At 44.6% G+C, this 20,324-nt stretch overlaps 1 protein-coding gene across 2 annotated transcripts in view; it reads left to right on the top strand.

Moving 5' to 3' along the window:
- UGGT2 (UDP-glucose glycoprotein glucosyltransferase 2) overlaps positions 1 to 20,324 on the top strand; it is a 1,923,861-nt gene that overhangs the window by 953,841 nt on the left and 949,696 nt on the right. The gene's annotated exons all lie outside the window — the stretch shown is intronic.

Below are 20,324 nucleotides of genomic sequence, written 5' to 3'. Positions count from 1 at the left end.
CTGCTGATCCAAAGAAGGTTTTTTCAATAACGGCATCAGAACACTTTTATTTTTGGTCACAGGGCTCTACACCCTGAGTCAGGGAGGCATTCACAAAATCGTTTAGAAATTATTTAAGAACTGATGCTGATTGCACCGCCAAATAGTCTGGGATAGAATCATAATCAAAATTGGTTGGTTTCAATTTCTGAATTAAACTTTCAATATCTTCTGAGTTTACTAGTGAAAAAGAAAATTCAGATGGTCTAGAAGTAGATACAATTGCACAGTTTTGAGGTGAGCAAATGGGGGTAGAGAAACATTGTAAATCAATATTTGTACGGATAGAATGAACCTTATCGTGAAACTAAGCACTGAACTCATTTGCCAGGGAACAGCGGGGGAGAACGTTGAAAATTATAACAAGATGGAGATGTAGTATTTTTAATTATGGCAAATAGTTATTTCCATTGATTTTACCGAACAGGAAATTTGCAGTTGAAAGAAAATAGGTTTTTGCCTCCACAATACCTCTTTTATAAACAGACAGTGCTTCTTTAGCTACTTGACACAAAAGGGGGTCATTTAGTTTTTGCACGTTTTTTTCCTTTCTTCTGTAGTTCTGTTTCAATACTCTTAATGAGACTGAGAACCAGTCATTGTTTTTTGTTTAACTGTTTCATTAATTTCAGAGGTGCCCTAGCATCGCAATAGTTTTTCAGTGATGTTGTATTGACTTTATAACATGTTTCACAGTCTATATAGCAGCTGAACATGGCAGCAGATTTGCTGCCAATTGATGTCCTGAAATTGCGCCCAGAGCCCTTTTGCTGTGCGACAGAACAGGATTGGTTGAATACCTTTCTGAGAATTAGTATACTTTAAAGGATGGAAAAGGTCACCACCCTATGATCTGACCAGCTTACTAAAAAATGTGATTGATGACACAGAGTCGACCCCCTGTACAAAACTATATGCAGACAGTGACCTTGATTATGGGAAGCCGAAGAATTTAACAATGTAAGGTCATGTACAGTTAAGGTTTCACTCAATCGATCCCAATCTATATTATGAGGGTCATTGCACCAAACATTATAGTCCCCAAGAATCCACAACTTTAATCTGTGAACTGCTTCTGATGCAAGAAATAGGTTCATTTGCTCAAAGAAAGGGTCACTAGGGCCAGATGGTTGGTAACAGATGAGCAATCACATAGCTGTATTGGCAGAGGTAGATACAGTGCAAACAGCAATCTGGGATTGATCAACCCATTTAAGTCCCTGAAAATGGGTGATTTCAATTATTGACTTCAAAATGACCAATCGGCCTCCTCTGTTGCCCTCTATTTTATCTGAAAACCAGGAGGAACAAGCAGATGGAAATGGGAGATTGAATTGGATTTAAACCATGTCTCAGTGACACAAAGGCAATTCAAATGTTAGAGATCATAATTAGAATTAAGTTAGTTAAGCAAAAATATAAAATCTGGGTAGAATCTTTGACTTGCCCAAATAATGTGTGTATGTATGTATATTTCTGAGGCTTGTGGAATCTGCTTAGATCACATGCTGTGCATAGGCCGACATCTAGTGGAAGCTGCGGAGTATTAGTTTGTTTTTCGAAACTCGAAAATGGGCGTCGACACAGGGCGTGCCAGTAATACTATCCCTAGTGTGACGTCCAATGTACCCATGATCCCTCACGCGTGTAGGACCCTCAGATTGTTTTTTTCTGCCATACTGGTCGGAAGCATTTTGCAGAGTTCCCTGGCCTTAGCCATACTTTTGCTAAATATTGTTATATTTACCCATTTCTCCACCCCAACGTCGAGTCACCGAACTTCCACACTCGACGCCGGCCTGGAGAAGAATTCTACTGTCGACAGCTGCATGACGGATTTGGGCCTCGGAAGGCCTCTGGCCTCGGCCCTGCAAGTAGGGAGAGTGGGGGGTGGACATACTCTACACTCTTTTGGTATATAGGTACATTCTTATATATTCCTACACTTACTAGCCCGCTGCCACAAGGTGCGTATGGAGTGTACCCCTTTTCAATTCTGCCCCAAGTGGAACCGCAAGTCCCCTTGGGTCGACAGGCACGCCACGTGCAATCTCTGCTTGCCGAGGGACCACCCCGAGGTGAACTGCAGAGCGTGTAGTAGGTTTAAACCGAAAACACTTAAGGACCGTTCGATCAAGCATTGGGCCCCCCACGCCAGGCGTCAGGAGGCCATGGCAGCGGAGGGCGCCTTCAGCGATGGCAGCGACACCGTACTTTCAGACGGCGAGGGCAACGTGGCGTCAAGAGACAGCCGAGCGCAAGTCCCTGACCTCGGAAGGTCGTCCGGCAGGGCGGCTATGGGGAAGACCCCGGCGACACAAGTGCTACCCACAGCACTTCCACAAAGCACATAAAGTCCAACCGAGACTCGACGCGCACGTCGAGTTCTCGGAAAGAGGCATATAGAGAACGGTCCGAATCGGTGTCCTCTGGGCGTTCTCGATCTAGATCGCCGCATGACTCCAGGCAATCATCCACTGTTGCCAAGAGTGCCTCGCTCCCCAAGGTAACGGAAGTTCGATCGTCTGAAGACGAAGCTGACTTCCATCCCCAGACTGCACTCCAGGAGACGGCGCCCGCAGACCGCGTAACGGCGGCTCCCGAGTCCCTAACTCCACGTTCTAAAGTTAGGGACACTACCCCCGAACCTCGACGCCAGGCGTCGGAAGGCTCCGCAGGGGCGAAAAAACAGGGAAAACACTGTTCCGCCCACGGGGAGGGGGGAAAACAGAGGAAGAAGTCTCAGCCTCCTCACACACCTCAAAACTTCCCACTCCACATAAACAGACAGACAAGTCCCTGTCCTCTGCTATCCCAAGGACACCTGCTAAAACCAGTAAGTCTAGTCAGGATAAGGCGGAGAAAGCCCCAGAAAAGATAATTCCCAGTTCTAGAGAATGGTCTAGTGATGACATAGATGTCAAGGATGTCTTCATTGGCAGATTTTTACACAAAAAACCCTGAACACTTTCTCTCCTATACTCCCGACGGGTCAGCACCCTCAGGCTCTAAGGATCCAATACCTCCAAGTAAGAAGTCCCGGTATGAAGCCCCAACACGGTCTTCGGACCCCTTCTAAATACAGCCCTACTCCCAATATCAAGGGGAATACATCTTTTTGTGAGGATCCAGATTTGGGCATGTTGGAAGAGCAAACTGGTATGGGCTACTATGGGGATGATGAGGACCAAGAAGAGGAAGAGGAAGACCCTGAGACCTACAAGAGTAGATTCCCCGGTAGAGAAAGAACCCCCGATTACCAACTCCCCTGTCGACAATCAACCTCTCCTGAATGAAGTTCTGTCCCGAGCGGCAGAACATTTCCACATTGACACCCAGGGTGCTCAAGAGGAGAGGGACTTCGCAGAAGAGTTAGTGGGAGAAAGGAGGCCTGTTGCTCAGGCCATCCCTATCCTTAAGTCTATTCAGAGAAGAATAGACCCTTCACTTTTAAATCCTAACCTCACCAGGGCAGTGAACCCCATGATTGGGAAACTTTTTCAGGTCAGCCTAATCAGACCCACTGTATATAAAGGGGCAACTGAAACCGGACTCCCTGGTTGTTACGAACACCCGTAAGAGGGCGGGAACACCCTTGTCATCGTCCGAAGCTCCTCCCGACAAGGAGAGCAGCAAGAAACTGTATGGTTTGAGCAGGAAAGTAGCCTCCACTTCCGCCTACCAGGCAAGGATTGCCAACTCCACCACCCTGTTGGCCAGCTACAACTGCCATCAGTGGGAAGAAGTCGCAGCACTCATAGACTCCGCCCCAGAACCCTTAAAGAGCAAGTTGGCACGAGTTGTGGCGGAGAGGAAGAGCCGTGTCCGGTTGCATTTTAAAAGCAACCTTTGATGCCGCAGTTAGCGCCGGCAGATTGATAGCAGAAGGAACTGTTATCAAGAGACACGCTTGGTTACTGCAGTCTGGATTCAAAGCTGAAACCCAAGCATCTTTGTTAGATAAACTGGTGGAGCGGATCTGTTGTTTGGTAAGGCGGTCGAGGACGCGCTGAAAAATGCCAAGGACGAGTATGAGACACTCAAATCCCTAGGCCAACTAACCAACAAACCCCCTAATCAGAGAGGGAATGGCAATTTTCGTCGCCCACGCGGCCAAAATTCCCAGAGAGGATCAAACTATTCCCAGGGGCAGGGTACACCGTGGAACAATAATAACCAACAGTCTACCCAGGGTTACGGCAGGGGTAATAAGTGGACGTGGTAAGGGTAGAGGCAGTCCCAGTAAAGGAGGCGGCACGCCTCCACCAAAACAGTGACGCTCCGTTCAGGGTCCCTTCTCACGCAACCCCAGTAGGGGGACGCATTTCCAACTTCACCCAAGTTTGGGAAGGGATCACATCAGACAGATGGGTGCTGTCCACAGTATCCGGTGGGTACTGCATAGAACTGTTAGAGCGTCCCCGGAACCATCCTCCACGACAAAGAATACATTCTTTGGAACACCAGAAGATCCTCCTCGAGGAGATCGTCAATCTGCTAGCAAAGGACACGATAGAACTCATCCCGGGACACCAGGTAAACAAGGGTATTTATTCAACTTACTTCCTTGTGCCAAAAAAAGATTTGACAATGCGCCCAGTATTGGATTTACGGCCTGCAAACAAGTATGTCAAGACCCAAAAACTTTGCATGAATACTCTCCTAGAGGTAATCCCCCTCCTAAAAAAGGGAGATTACATGGCAACATTGGACATGAAAGATGCCTATTTTCATATTTCCATGTTCCCAGCGCACAGAAAGTACTTGCGCTTCAAGGTGGACAGTTGGCACTACCAATTCAAGGTACTGCCCTTCGGGATAGCTTCAGCTCCAAGGGTATTCACCAAGGTACTGGCGGTGGCGGCAGCACACCTACACAGGGAGGCAATCCCGGTGTACCCTTACCTGGACGACTGGCTCATCACGAGGGAAACCCCAGTAATTTGCAGAACAAACATTCAAAGGACAATCAACCTCCTCTTAGAATTGGGCTTCTCAATAAAGGAGAAAAAGTCAAGTCTGGTGCCAAGCACCTCCAAACAGTTCCTAGGAGCTATCCTAGACACTCAAGAGGGGTTGACCTTTCCTTCCGAGGAAAGAATTCGGAATATACTGCTGTAAATTCCACAATATCAGTCCGGTCGCTAGATAACGGTACGCAAAGCAATGCGGTTGCTGGGCATGATGGCGTCATGTATTTACCTGGTCCCCCACGCGCGCCTGCGCATGCCTCCCATGCAGGAATGGTTGGCGAAACAGTGGTCTATGGCAAGTGGTCAGCGGGACGATCTAGTGGTCGTTTCGCCAACACTTGTACAAAGCCTAAACTGGTGGACAAGAGAAAATCTGTCCAAGGGGAAACCCTTTTACGATCCCGAGATACAGGCGGTAGTCACAACCGATGAATGCCTGACAGGGTGCGGAGCTCACCATCTCCACCACACAGCTCAGGGTCTCTGGTCTCACTCAGTGGCCAAGAATCACATCAACCTGCTAAAGCTTCTGGCAGTATTCAGAGCGCTTCAAGCGTTCGAGCCCTACCTGCTAAATCTGTCAGGACGGACAGCACTACAGCCATGTTTTACCTGAACAAGCAAGGAGGGACTTGTTCGCAAAATCTGTCCAAGCTTGCCCAGAAAATTTGGATATGGGCACTCAGACGGAACATCTTCCTGTCATCTCAACATGTTCCAGGGGATCTCAATTCTCTAGCGGATGCTCTAAGCAGAGACCCCCTCCCAGAGGAACACGAATGGTGTCTACACAGAGAAGTCGTAGAAGATATCTTCTCTCAACTGTAGACCTATTCGCCACAAGCAAAAACAGACAATGCCCAGGATTTGCATCCAGGTTCCCCCAACCAGACTCCCAGGGGAACGCCCTGTGGATGAACTGGTCAGGAATTTTTGCGTACGCTTTTCCACCAACTCCTCATCAGGAAAGTGGTCAACAAGATTAACAGAGAGCCGATGACGCTCGTCCTGGTTGCTCCCATGTGGGAGAGACAACCGTGGTTCCCACACTTACGCAGATTAGCCGTGTGCGAACCGATCAAACATCCGGCCTGGTACAACCTACTGTCCCAGCATCAAGGTCAAACAGTGCCTCCTCAACCCAACTCAATGAACCTGGCAGCATGGCTCCTGAGGTCACAGAGTTCGGACATCTCAATTTACCTCAGAGGTGTATGGACATCCTAAAAGAATCTAGGAAGCCAAACATGAGGCACTGCTACTTTGACAAATGGAAGAGATTCGTTATCTGGTGCCAGAATAAACAAATCAACCCAGTTGATTGCACTCCTTCCACTATTGTTACATACATGCTCCACCTGCTGGATGCAGGACTGGTCTTTAACTCACTGAAGGTACACCTGGCAGCCCTGTCGGCATACACCACTTCCCATAACAAGGTGTTGTGGTGGAAAGTACCAGTAGTTAAAGCCTTCATAGAAGGAGTAAAGAGACTTCACCCTCCTATTTCTAACCCACCACCAAGATGTGACGTTTACGTGATGCTATCTAAACTCATGGGCCCCCCCATTCGAGCCCATGCATAAAAGCAGTCTCAAACACCTGACTTAGTAGCTATTACATCTATAAGAAGGGTCAGTGAAATTCAGGATCTGTCAGTGCAAGATCCTTTCTTTACTGTCCATAAAGATAAACTGGTTTTACGTGCACACCCTAGGTTCTCACCTAAGTTTATTTCTAAGTTCCACGTGAACCAGTCCATCGAGCTTCCGGCTTTCTTCCAAGACCCACAGAGCTCAGCTGAGGTGAAACTACACACCCTAGATGTGCGTAGGGCGGTCCTCTACTATGTAAACAAGACCAGACCGCTAAGGAAAACAGACCAACTGTTTGTCTCCGAAGCTACAGGCAGAGAGGGGGATCGCGTCTCTAAAGGTGCCATCTCGAAGTGGATTATTAACTGTATCCAGCTGTGTTACTCCCTTTCTGAAAAAACTCTGCCTTTCACGCCAAGAGCCCACTCTACAAGAGGCATTGGGGCCACTCTGGCTTTCATTGCAAATGTCCCCCTTGACAGCATTTGCAAAGCAGCTACTTGGAGCTCTATTCACACTTTTACTCAGCACTACTGCATTGACACCCATTCCAAGACAGATACCCAAGTTGGACAAGCGATTCTAAGATATTTATTTGCTCATGACCCTTCTCACATCCCACCTCCTTCTTCAGGTACTGCTCGCTAATCTATGCACAGCATGTGATCTAAGCAGATTCCACAAGCCTCAGAAGGGATACATTACTCACCGTAATCGTATTTCTGATGCTTGTATCTGCTTAGATTCACATGCGACCCACCCTTCCTCCCCTCTGAGAGAAGGCGCATGGATGCTTGTAGTCTTATCTTTCGTTATATCTGCTTGGATCATCTGTACTCGCGCTTCTCCTCATGCTACCCCATGTCAGAAAAAATACAATCTGAGGGTCCTACACGCGTGAAGGATCATGGGTACAGTGGACGTCACACTAGGGATAGTATTACTGGCACGCCCTGTGTCGACGCCCATTTTCGAGTTTTGAAAAACAAACTGTAATACTCCGCAGCTTCCACCAGATGTCGGCCTATGCACAGAATGTGAATCTAAGCAGATACAAGCATCAGAAATACGATTACGGTGAGTAATGTGTATATATATATATATATATATATATATACACAAATAATGTAATAACAAATGTGAACCATGATGGGTGGCATAGTATAAAAAAGAAATGTGACTTACTGTTGCAGATTGAATTCGCATTTAATTCCAATTTACTTTAGACAAGGAAAGGAACATTCTCATGGTCAGCAATTAGATAAAGAAATTACCAAATGTAAAAGCTGAACAGCGATGGGCCAAATGTGCTGCCAAATTTTGTCCAGAAAGCTAATCCCGAGATGTGGACACTTTTGTTGAAGAGTCTGTATAATAATATCAAGGCTGATGGGAGTATGCCAAGTATGTGGCGAAAAGGCCATATTATCCCACGGTATGAAAAAGGGGTTAGGTCAGATCCAGATAATTATCACCCAATCACATTATTAGATGCAGCATTAAAAATGTTCTCCTGAATCTTATTGTAGTATTTAAATCAATGTGCTAAAAATATGGAAAACCTTCTAAATTTCAAACTAGATTTCTGTGCCAAATTGGGTACCCTTAATGGTTTTGTTCTGACATGTTTGCAACAGGCATTATCACCTAATAACTTATACGACACTTGAGGGATTATAAGTATCAAGCAGGGGGGAGTGAACCAGATATAAAAATATCTAACATAAGAAAAACAGACTCCCTGTCTCTAGCGAGTTACCTTACTTTACTCTACCTGACCTTTAGACTAGTAGGGGATGAGTCACATGTGTGCACTCTTAACATCACGTATACTTGTGGGCATGGAGAATTCAACCAAGTCACACTTAGATTGATCAAAAAACTATAGTGATTTTAATACATACTTATACAAAACAATTTTAATAAAACTTCATAAAAAACATTAAAAATCTCCTAAAGTGACATGTGCAGAAGTAACCTATAGTGGTAGAAAGCCTCCTGGGGCTCTACCTGTACAAGGTGTAAGGTGCAAGAAAAGTGCAACAGGCAAAGTAAATAAATACACACCTATTGTACAACACACTCGAGGTACACATAATTAAATACAATGATAATGTTAATTAAAGCAAAAACTTATAACCATATTTAAAAACCACATACAAAAAGAGCAAGTGGAAACCCAAGTGTAGAGTACTAAACAATTCAAATTACTCTATGGTTGGTACTTTTGTTTTGTACTGCTCTTATTGACAAACTTTGAGGGTATTAATCTCATCCAAAACATTTCATATTAATGTTGGCATGAACCCTACATGTTTCGTTCCTATGAAAGGTAATTTTGTTACAGGAACTTCTTCAGGGGTGTAGTGTTTCCAAAATAGGAACCCAGGGAGGAGGGTTTTACTAGATTCGTGGTTACAAAACAACTCTGCAATAAATATCTGAGTGTCAGATGTTGCGAGAGTGGATTGACATGGAAGGTGTAACTCCCCAGTAGAACAGTTGTAGTGTAACTTGTTCCCAATTCTCTTCTCTATTTAGTAGAGTGAGGGCGCCTAGACCAGGCCTATACATAAAAACACAAGAAAGGGACCTAATTAGTTCGGGTCACCTATCTGGTTAACCACAATAATAATTGGTTGTGGTGTCACATGGGCGCTTAGCGTATTAGTTAAGTAAGGCGTCCGGGGTGGCTGAGCAGGATCACTACATGGCAGTCGCCACAATCCCTGTGGATACAAAAAAGGGGGGGCATGTAGGTTGTCTGTCATCAACAGTTGTGAAATGCTGGCAGTGAAGAAAGATGCCTATGTACTAAATAGTAAGGCAAACCACTAAATATTGATAAAAATGTTACTCACTGTGTTTCTGTAAAGTGTCGTGTTCACAGGTGACTTAGTATAGGTTGCAGATATTGGGTGCACCTGTAGGGGGCAGACAAGTATATATTAGTCCAGATGGAACAAGGTCCGTCATACAAGCACGAGTAAAGTCAGTATCGTGCAGTATAGAGTGAAACGATAGAACGGCGCAAGTGATTGGACTCACATACTATCAAAACCAAGTAAGGTTTGACTAGTAACTCGTACGAGTTTTCAGGTAATCAGTAAAAACAAAGTAAATCAAAAGACAGCATCTAAAGTGTGCCGTGCTTAATTAAAGGAGGTCAGAATAAAGTATCCCCAAAAGAGTGATCCATGCGCCTAATAGGGATAGCATAGAAGGCGAGATAGTAGCGTAATTGGCGGTCGAGTGTTCGACAATAGTTAGCAAAATGCAACCGCGGGTGGGATCTCGTAGGCGCATAAGTGGAAGTCACAGGAAATCTCGTAGCCTCATAAGTGAAAGTTACAGGTGCTTACCAAATGTAGACGCACTGGAGGGTCGCGACGAGTAACGAAGACTCGGGCGGAACCACTCACAAACGAAGGGCTGGACGCTAAGGGGAGAGGCACCATAAGTAAAAGCTTGGAGCTAATCAGGTTAACTCCAGTTCACTCTTAAATCTTGTAGATTACATGAAGTTAAATAATTTACAACAAAATGTAGCTAAATCAGCAATTTTAATTAATGCATCTGAGAAAAATAAATAGACATTTTCAGGGTTCAAAGAGGGACAAAGGATTTGTGTATATATACCCATTTAACCGATTCGGGTTTCTCCATCTATAAAAAACCTTGAGCAAAGGACACCATCTTAAAACTAATGCAGAAGGTTAAATCTAAGTTCTGCAGATTTACACTAATACCATTAATGAAATTGTATAGTGGGAAAGTTATTCCGTCCCTATTTTATGGATTGGATTTAGTTCAGTTACCTACGACACAGGTACTAGATCAGACGGAAGGTATGTTTTTGAAAATAATATTGGTTTGACAAATTGTACTTCTTTATCAACTATTAGTTATGACTTAGGCACTCAATCATGGTCTTCAATAATGAATCAAAAGAAATTACAAACTTTTTATCAAATGTAATATCTGGTAAAAAATTCAATGTACATAGATCATAATTAAATGTGTCAGAAGAATTCTTCTGTTGTATAAACTAAGTTTACTGGTGAACCTGATTTATTATTAAATGTTTTATATAGCAATATTTCAGTTCAAGCAGAGAATCCAGACATGATCACGAAGAAACAAGAAATGTATTATTGGCGTCAACAGTTTGAAAAATTAGAGTCTTATAAATTGCTGGCTGAATGTAGCAAAATTATTAGGCCTGCCTGTTTACCTTATTTGATATCCCGACAAACATGTTTGGTATATTTTTATCAGATTTTGCTTCAATCTCTTGTGCTCTTTAGAAATATGGGGCCCGATTTGCAGTATTAAAATAGATGACTGTATCTGAGAATTATGTAAAAATTCCTCTAATTATGAAACATTGAAACATCTTACTGTATATTGCCCAGTTTTGACTGATTATAAGAAGTTAGTGTTTGAGACTTTTGTTACAATCAGAAAATCATTACTAGGGAGGAGTTCTGACAGTGTTTAATGCATGGCTCTCGACCGTCCTTGATTTATTTGCACTTATTAGATGCTCTCTGCAGCCCTAGTCCCAGTCGCAGGATATTTCCTGGTAGAGATACTCTTCTAAGAATGAAAGGGCTACCAGTTAACCCATGCCAGAAAAAGAAAGACATAAAAAGCACCTTAAGCATTCCTACTCTAGGAGTGGTTTGCATCAGTTGTCATCCACAGCCAAGGAGCAGAGTTCCTAAGAGAGAAAATAAATATCTGCCACCCAACAAGACCACTCAGATTAAGCAACGACATCTGCCTAGAACCAAACCCATACAACAAAAGAAAATGTGGAGGCTCGTCTTTCTCTTACCTGGCTCCAATAACCTGGAATGAGTTACCAAAAAACATACGTAACACAAAAGATCAACTTCAAAAGATCAGCTAAAAACTTGGCTTTTTGCCCCAAAGTTAGAAGGAAACAACGAAAGCCATATATGCCCCGGGAAACAAGAACCCCAGAGAGGGAATCCATCGTCCCTAACTTATCTTTCCTAACCGGAGGGCGGGGGAGGATGCCACTAATGCATACCATTATGCCAAAGCGGAAATGTAGCTAGGCTAGGATCTCACTTGGAAATGGTTAAGGAAGGACCTTGAGGGCAGAGGGAGTATGACATATCCACATACTGCTAGTCCACAGAGGAATCATAGGCAGGTAAGGACCACCAACAGGGAAATGGGCAGGAAGGGAGCTGAATCCTGTAAACTTTACATCCCAACACGAGAGTGGGGAGCACGCCTTCTTCAACCAGGTACACAAACCATAAAAGTAACACAGAGGAAAACTGCCGCCCCAGTATACCTTCCAACGAGACGGACAAACTACAATACTAAACTCACAGGACAACCGCAGATGTGGAACAAAGAACAGAAACGCAAAGATTAATGAGGTAATACAAAATAAACAAATCCAAAACTAGAAACACCTCAACTTTCCCCATACACTTCTCACACGGAAACTCACACAACCACTTCTCTGCACAGCAATCCACACCTCAACAACAGACAAACACATCACCCGTATCAACATCATATGGGAACTCTCACTGATATGATAATCGCACACAAGCTCAGCGCACTGTGAAAACTGCCAACAGGACATCACAGCTCTCACTATCCTACTCTCGCTACACCCTACTAACCCCCACCCCTCCTCTTTCAGATCCGCCAGAGCGCTGGGGGACCACTTCCAGTGGTGATAGTGCGCGGTACAAATACTTTTAACATAACATTTCCCCCCTCCCACAAGAAAAAAAAAACATTGTTCTTACAAGCACAAGCGAGAGGACTCCTCCTCTGATTAATCCGGGTAGGAGGTAATATGCCCAATGCATCATCTTCAGTAGAGAAGTGGCAATAATTCTGTCAGCAAATGTTACATATTTTTGCTTTTAGTGCCAAAACCAGAGCAAGGATCAACCATACCTGCAAAGGTTGACGGAGGTTCCTTAGAGGTTGGCATCCATGTGCTCAGAAACTTGGTTCCCCCCCTCAAAAGACAAGACTCATCAGAGTCAATCGAGGCCAAAGAGTGTAGTCTGTTTATCTGAGCCATCTTCAAGCATTGTTTTGTCAATTACCTCACTGCAGTCGAAAGAGTAATTTCTTCCACTTTCAAGAGATGCTTATTGTTACACTCCGGCATCAAGAGAGGCATTTTGAAGAGATGAAAGGAATACATGATGAGGAAGGGGAAGTCATCCCTTTTGGGTTGGTACCTATGGAGGAACTTTGGGGACAAATCCTGAAGAGTTAATAACACATGAGATGGACTTGATCGAGTGTCCATTTTGAAGATGCCAGCAGTCTGGATACTTCGATAGACCCAGAGATAGTGCACGCCCCACCCTTATGCGTGACCAAATGAGGCATCCCGCAACCCAATGATAATTGTTAGGCAGAAACCTGTGCAGTTCCCTTAGGGACCACTGCAAAAGGCTTAAGACTACAGGTGTTGGCAGTAAACCCAATTGGTAGCAGTCTGTACCACCCAGATTTACCTGGTAGCTGTGGCTGAGCAGCCAGACCTCTCTCGAAGAGTTAGACAGTATATAGAGTATACAAGGTAGGTACTAAAATACAGTAGCACAAGCAAACACTGACCAGAGCTTGGGTATAAAAGTATATAATTATTGATTTAAAAACACACTTTGTAAAATACACTAACACTAATATGGCAAGCAAGTTCAAACACAGTCACTATTAATATATATACATCCCTGATTACTTATTGAACAAGTCTTAGTTAAAACACCACTTATTTGCAGACAGAGGTGAGCGCTTAACCTAAGATGGCACTCCAATAAGTTATTTAAAAAGGGAGGGAAAAAGGCAGAATTAGGAAAATACACAATGCCAACACTTTAAGAGAACCAGAGCAAGTCAGAAAAGGCAGTGTCTACTGAGGAGCAAGAAAGTCATAGGCCAGGCCCACTCTTGGAGAGAGCAAGGCGGAATGTGTCCAAGATCACACAGTTGAATAGTACTTTAAAGAGTCTTTGCAGATAGTTCAAAAAGGGTTGGATCAAGTCAGGAAAAGTTAGTTAGCAGGTCCCAGGTCACCCCAGGATAGAAAGTCAAGGATTTACGGGACACCTTGAACAGTCTGTTGCAAGGGAGCCCAGCTGGACACAGTATCTGAAATGGTGAGAAAGCTCCAGTGGGGGCATTTGTTCCTGGCAGCGGGTGCAAGTCGGTGCTTCGTCCAGGGGAAGAGAAGATCTTGACGTGGAGGAAAGCTGGAGGTCGTTGCACTGCCAGGGAAGAAATCAGCCGCGGAGTTTCCCGGTTAAAAGGTACTACCCTTTTATTCGCGGTACTGGTGAACCGTGGCTATCCGGCCGCTGGGGTGCTTGGCACGGGCGATTCGACCACAAGACGATCCAGGAAGGCGAAAAAGAGGGTGAACTGGTTATCCCCACCAGTTCAGAGGAAGAAGACGCTCCGGGATGAAGATCTTCTCTGTTGTTGGTAAGTGGTGAGACGGTTCAGCAGGGCTCCACCGGTGCTGTCGTTGCAGGTCAGCTCAGCTTCTCCCTCTTTGGATTCTTTGGTCCTGTGCCGACTTCTGAAGTTCCAGTCCCCAAAGCCCTGCTTTTATGCAGAAAACCCCCATTCATCAGTCCTAGCTGTCACTCAAACATGCTAGGTGGTGAGCCGGGCGGCTCACCACTGGGCCAATCACACAAGAGTGCGACTTGAGTTGCCGAGGCAACTCAGTCCAGGGTGCCTAAACCCCCCTCCCACACATCGTGTAGACCCAGACAGAGTGGCACCACTTTTGGAGGCTTCTGTGTAGAAGCCTGCCAAAAAGTGGAACAAAGGGCTCAACTTGGGTTGGAGTTACAGGGGCGAACACAAACGTCATTTTAAAACCGAGTCCTGGCAAAAAGACTCAACCGGGGAATAAATATTAAATAAATAAACCGGCGGTATCTTTAACATTGCACCAAAAAAGTGGTGCGTTTAAAATGAATGGGAAAATCCCATAGGAATTATTCCGTTGGAATATTTCGCGTGGTAACCACTGCCCCCAGCCAGAAACTCGACGAGGGGGGACTGCACAGTGCCCCCTCAAAAAACAGACCCAGGGGCAATCTAATTACCCCTACCAGTACTTCCACAATATGATGGTTTGTACTGGTTCTGTTCACAATTTAAGACTAGTAAAGTCAATGGTGACTTTACATGCCCTGAGAGACAGTTGTCAGTCCCAGGGTATGGAGTCTATGTTTGGGGGTCACTACGACACCCCTGTGTTACTGCACTGAGGGTGCTGTGTAACACACTTACCAAAAACACATGAAACCCTATGGAGTAAAAGACCCCATAGCCCATAAAACACATTACAAAGTCAAAGTATATCTCAAATCATGTCTAAGAGTGGGAGAAAAAGCGTTTCACTCTTAGCAGGAGAAAAAATAAACCCCACAAATCCAGCAAAGCTGCTGGGGGACTCACTAGGTTTGGGAAATTAGCCTTAACAGAGAATTCTCCCCAACAATAATGATAGTCAAAGCCCTAAGACTGGGCATCCCCTCAAGGCCAGGAGTGTAATACAAACTAACATCTTTGATAAGGAGCCATCAAAGGAGATTTTTCTTCCCTTCAGTTCAGCAATTACTGATCCAGTGCTCATGCTTTATAAGACTCCTGTTCGACAGCAGTGGCAAGGAGCTGGCAAAGAAATAGAGATCTGGGCTGGCTTTCTTTCCTCTCTCTCAAAACATACCAATCCAGAAAGCCTTGCGGTCTAGGCTTTCACCACAGGGGTAAAGTTATCTGCTATGCCCACACTCCTCCCCCTGGACATAAATAGCAAAAGGTTAGACATCATGGGGAAAATGCTATTGGGTGTTGGGAGCCCTGCTCTTAAAGGGGTGGTTCACTCAAAAATGGTATTGTTAAAAAAAAAAAAAAAAAAAATATATATATATATATATATATATATATATATATATATATATATATATATATATATATATATATATATATATATATATATATATATATATATATATATATATATATATATATATATATATATATATATATATATATATATATATATACATATTTTTCATTATGGCCAATCTTTTTAAAGTTCCTATGTAAAATTTTTGGGAAATCGGCCTCAAAGTCAGGATTTGTATTCACTAAGAGGCATCCATTTTGTACATTTAAGCAGCCTCCTGTGTTAATGTTATGCTCTGCTCTTGCTGCACTAATCAAGCAAAATCCCCCTACTCGGAACTTTTACTTATTACTGCCGGAGAGCGGAGAATGCTGGTAGGCTGAAGCTCGAGGCTTGTTCCTGTGCTCTGGGTGAGTGCTACCCCCAACCCTATTAGCATTTACTCTTGCCGCTGCAATCCTATATTAATGAACTCGGGTTCTCAGAGTTCATCAATATAGGACTGTGGGGTGCAGCAAAGTCTTCAAAACTGCTGTAACTTTTGTTTTAAGTTTCTTCGGCTTCCCCGGAAACGCACCAGCAATTATGAAGACTCCGCCGCCCACCAGCAGAATATTTATAATTGCTGTGACTTTCGTTTTAAGTTTTCTGGTCTTCCCGGGAAATTTAAAACGAATGTACCGGCAATTAGGAAGACGCCGGCAGCAGAGCATTTATAAATGCGGGTACTTTTGTTTTAAGTTTTATGTGCAGAAGGTATGTGACCTCAATAAATGCATGCTCTGCTCTCTGGCAGCAATATAGAACAGCTCCCAGTAGGGGGCTTTTGCTTGATTAGTGCCGTGAGAACAGGGCTTAGCATTAACACAGGAGGCTGCTTAAATGTACAAAATGGATGCCTCCTAGTACAAACTTTAAGGCTGATTTCCCAAAAATGTTACATAGGAATTTTTTGTAAAAATATTTTTTATATATATTTTTCATTATGGCCAAACTTTTTAAACAATTAAATGTTTGAGTGATACTACCCCTTTTAGGCCATTAACACCTCACGTGCCCCAGCTAAGTAGTCCTATATCTTATGGAAGATGGTTTCTGAAGTGGCAGAACCTGTCACAAGTCTCTCCCCTTCTCACCTGCTTTTGTTGTTTGCCTGCGACCTTCTGGGATGTCTTCTTTCTCACGGTCCGGGATTTGTACAAACCCAAACGCTGGTCCTCGGATTCCAGCGTGAGGTTCTCTATTCAGTTTCTGGGAGCATTCAGAAGTCCAGGATGGATACCAGGATGCAATGAAGTTACGCTCGGAGGCACGGAACGCCGTGACCCGAGCGCGGAAGAATTCCAGGAAGATAGGTAGAGGAATGGGTGGAAGGACGGGGTTTCAAGGGACCGGGAACAAGGATTCAAAAGGGAGCCCCGAACAAACTCCGGCAACACACGTCCGACTACAACAAGCGGTAGCGTTGAGACGCGCAGAGCCGCCGGGGCTTGTGTCTTTTGTAGAGCGTGCAGCGTAGAGACTGACCAGGAGCATTCCGTTCCGAGCGGCCATGTTGGAAGGATCACTGCATTCAATCCCCTATGGGTCAGGGACCAGGAGGTCAAGAAGGGACGCAGACGACGGTTCATGACCGTATGTTTCCTCTGAAACCCAGCTCCTCCCGGCTTGCCCGGATAGATAAGATGGAATCTTCGAACCAGCCTGGGGGCATTCATGGGTTCCCAGGTGCGCTCACTGGGTGGGCATCCTTTCCATTCAACCAAATATTGTAGTTGACCACGTCGGTATCTAGAGTCACAGGTTCTGGAAACCTTGTATTGTAGTTGGTCATTTACAATTACAGGGGTAGATCTAGGAGCTGTTCGAGATGACTGAATAATATGGTTTTAGCAGTGGAGTATGGAATACTGGGTGGATCCTTTTCCCGGATTCTGGTAACTGAAGTCGAAAGGCCACTGGGTTGACGATTTCTTGTATAGAAAAGGGACCGTAATACCTGGGAGCCAATTTATTTGGGCGTAGATGTCGAGGAAGGAGCTTCGCAAATAACCAGACTTTATCGCCTACAGAGTAGGATGGTCTAGGTCTTCTTTTGGAGTCAGCATAACGTTTGACGTCTCTTCGGGCCCTTTCTAGGTGTTCTTTAACTTCTTTGTGTACTGTAATAAGGGTTTCAATCCATGAATCTACCACAGGCACTGGGGTAGGGTGTGGAAGTACAGAGGGTAGAACTGATGGATGTAATCCTTGACTACAGAAGAAGGGACTGGCCTTGATAGCTGAATGATCTGAATTGTTATAAGCGAATTCGGCCACAGGTATTAAGAGTGACCAATCATCTTGGACCTTGGTAGCGAAGCAACAAAGGTATTGTTCAAGAGTTTGGTTTACACATTCAGTAGCCCTGTTGGTTTGTGGGTGGTAGCCTGAAGACAAGGCACGTTGGATTCCTAGTATACGACATAATTGCTTCCAGAACTGAGATATGTACTGGTGTCCTTGGTCAGAAATGATCTTGGAAGGTAGCCCATGAAGCCGGAATATGTGTTCCAGGGAGATTCTGGCAAAGTCAGATGAGGATGGCAGTTTGGATAAAGGTGTAAAATGAGCCTTATGAGTAAACAAATCAATAGTGACCATGATAGTCGTGTAGCCCCTAGAGGATGGTAGTTCGACGATAAAATCTGTGGCAATAATTTCCCAGGGTCTTGATGGTATTGCTGGTTGGAGTAGGAGTCCTGCGGGTTTCTTATTATGTTTGTTTGTTCTGATTGCAAACTGCACATGTCTGGATATGGATCCTGATATCATCCCCCATCTTCGGCCACCAAAACTGTCTTTGTATTAGATGGAGGGTGTTGGTAATCCCACAATTTCCCGAATGAAAGGTATCATGGCATAGGCTTGTGATTCTTTGTCTCAGTCCAGGAGTGGGAATGACCAAGCGATTGTCCTTGAATAGATATCTGTCCTTTGTTGTGAGATTCCATCTATTATTTCTCTTAAACTCCTTCCAGGTTTCAGAGGATCGAGTTTGGCTTTGAATATTCTTCAGGAGAGTGAGTGTTTGGGCAACAAAGATTGTGTGGGGAAACATCTTTGGGAAGGTCTGATCCTCAAGGGTTTCGTAATCTGGACTATCTTTCTTTAACAGTGAGACGATAGGGTGCACAATCTCTGAAAAGGTTGGTTTAAATTTCCGATAGAAGTTAGCAAGCCCTAGGAAGGATTGAATCTGTTTCACAGTAGTTGGAGTGGGCCAGGACAAAATGCAGTCTACTTTCGAGGAGTCCATTCCAATTCCTTTTGGACTGAGAACGAATCCGAGGTAGTGAACAGTTGATACACGGAAAAGGCACTTCTCGGGCTTGGCCTGGAGCGTATGTTCACGTAGACGTTGTAAGACTACCTTCACATGCTCTTCATGTTTTAGATGGTCCTTTGAGTATATCAGTATATCGTCTAGATATACGATGACAAAGAGGAACAACATATCAGAGAACACTCGATCCATGAAATGTTGGAAAACCGCTGGGGCATTAGCAAGTCCAAAGGGCATAACCAGGTATTCAAAATGGCCAAAGGGGGTTCTAAAGGCTGTTTTCCATTCGTCACCTTCCTTTATACGAATGAGATGGTAGGCACCCCTTAGGTCTAATTTTGTGAAGATTACTGCACCTCTGACTGCTTCCAAGATATCCGAGATGAGGGGCAAAGGGAAGCGGTCCTTGAGAGTGCACTGATTAAGACCACGGTAGTCTAAACATGGTCTGAGCTCTTTGGTATCTTTCTTGGGAACAAAGAACAATGAAACACCCTCTGGGGATTTAGATGGTCATATTGTGCCATTTTCCAGGTTAGTATCCAGGTATTCCCGGAGGGCCCTTTTTTCAGGTTCTGATAATATAAACATCCTGCCGAAAGGAATCCCTGCTGAAGGTTCAGTATCAATGGTGCAATCCTCTGGCCTGTGAGGAGGGAGAGCTTGAACTATAGCGGTCGAAAACGCATCAGAAAAGGGTTGGTAGGCCCTGGGAATCTGGATGATGATAGAAACGGTGACTGGATTTTGTTGGCTCTCTTGCAAGTCTTCAGAAGGCTTCGGTAAGGTATCTAGGGACAAGCAGTGAGACATAGTGCTCAGATCCAAGGAACAGGGAGCCTGCTGCCCAATTGATGTAGGGGTTATGCCTTTGTAAGCAGGGCATTCCAAGAACCATCGGATAATGGGCTGATTTTATAATGTCGAATTTAATCCTCTCTCGATGGTGGTTTATAGAGAGTAGAATCTCTTTAGTCTGAAAGGTTATGGGTCCTGAAGAAAGAGGTCTCCCATCAACGGCCTCTAACGGTTGCATTGTTTCTCGGCTTTCATGTGGAATGTTGTGAGCAGTGACCCAATCATGATCTAGGAATAAGCCCATGGCTCCGCAATCTACTAATGCCAGGATGGGGTAGAATTCTTTCTTGGAAGGCGATAGAAAGGCCTGTACAACCACAAGATTATTTTGTACAGGAGAGTTCAAGGATGGAATTGATGTGGAGCAAACATCATCGCCCGACACTGTGCCCCTTCTAGGATCGAGAGCTGGCGTTTCCCGAACGCCGTGGAGGAGCAATAGGGCATTCTCTCACAAGGTGTTTATCGGAGGCGCAAAACATGCACACACTAGTGTGGATCCGTCGCATCCTTTCTTGTGGGGTAATGTGTCCACGGAAGGCCCCTAGTTGCATGGGTCCTGGGTCCGGTGTAGAAGAAACTGTGGGTTC

The sequence above is a fragment of the Ambystoma mexicanum genome, chromosome 7q (genome assembly GCF_040938575.1).
Source record: "Ambystoma mexicanum isolate Mex_15411 chromosome 7q, UKY_AmexF1_1, whole genome shotgun sequence".
Lineage (NCBI taxonomy): Eukaryota > Metazoa > Chordata > Amphibia > Caudata > Ambystomatidae > Ambystoma > Ambystoma mexicanum.
This window is presented reverse-complemented; position numbering and strand designations above follow the sequence as displayed.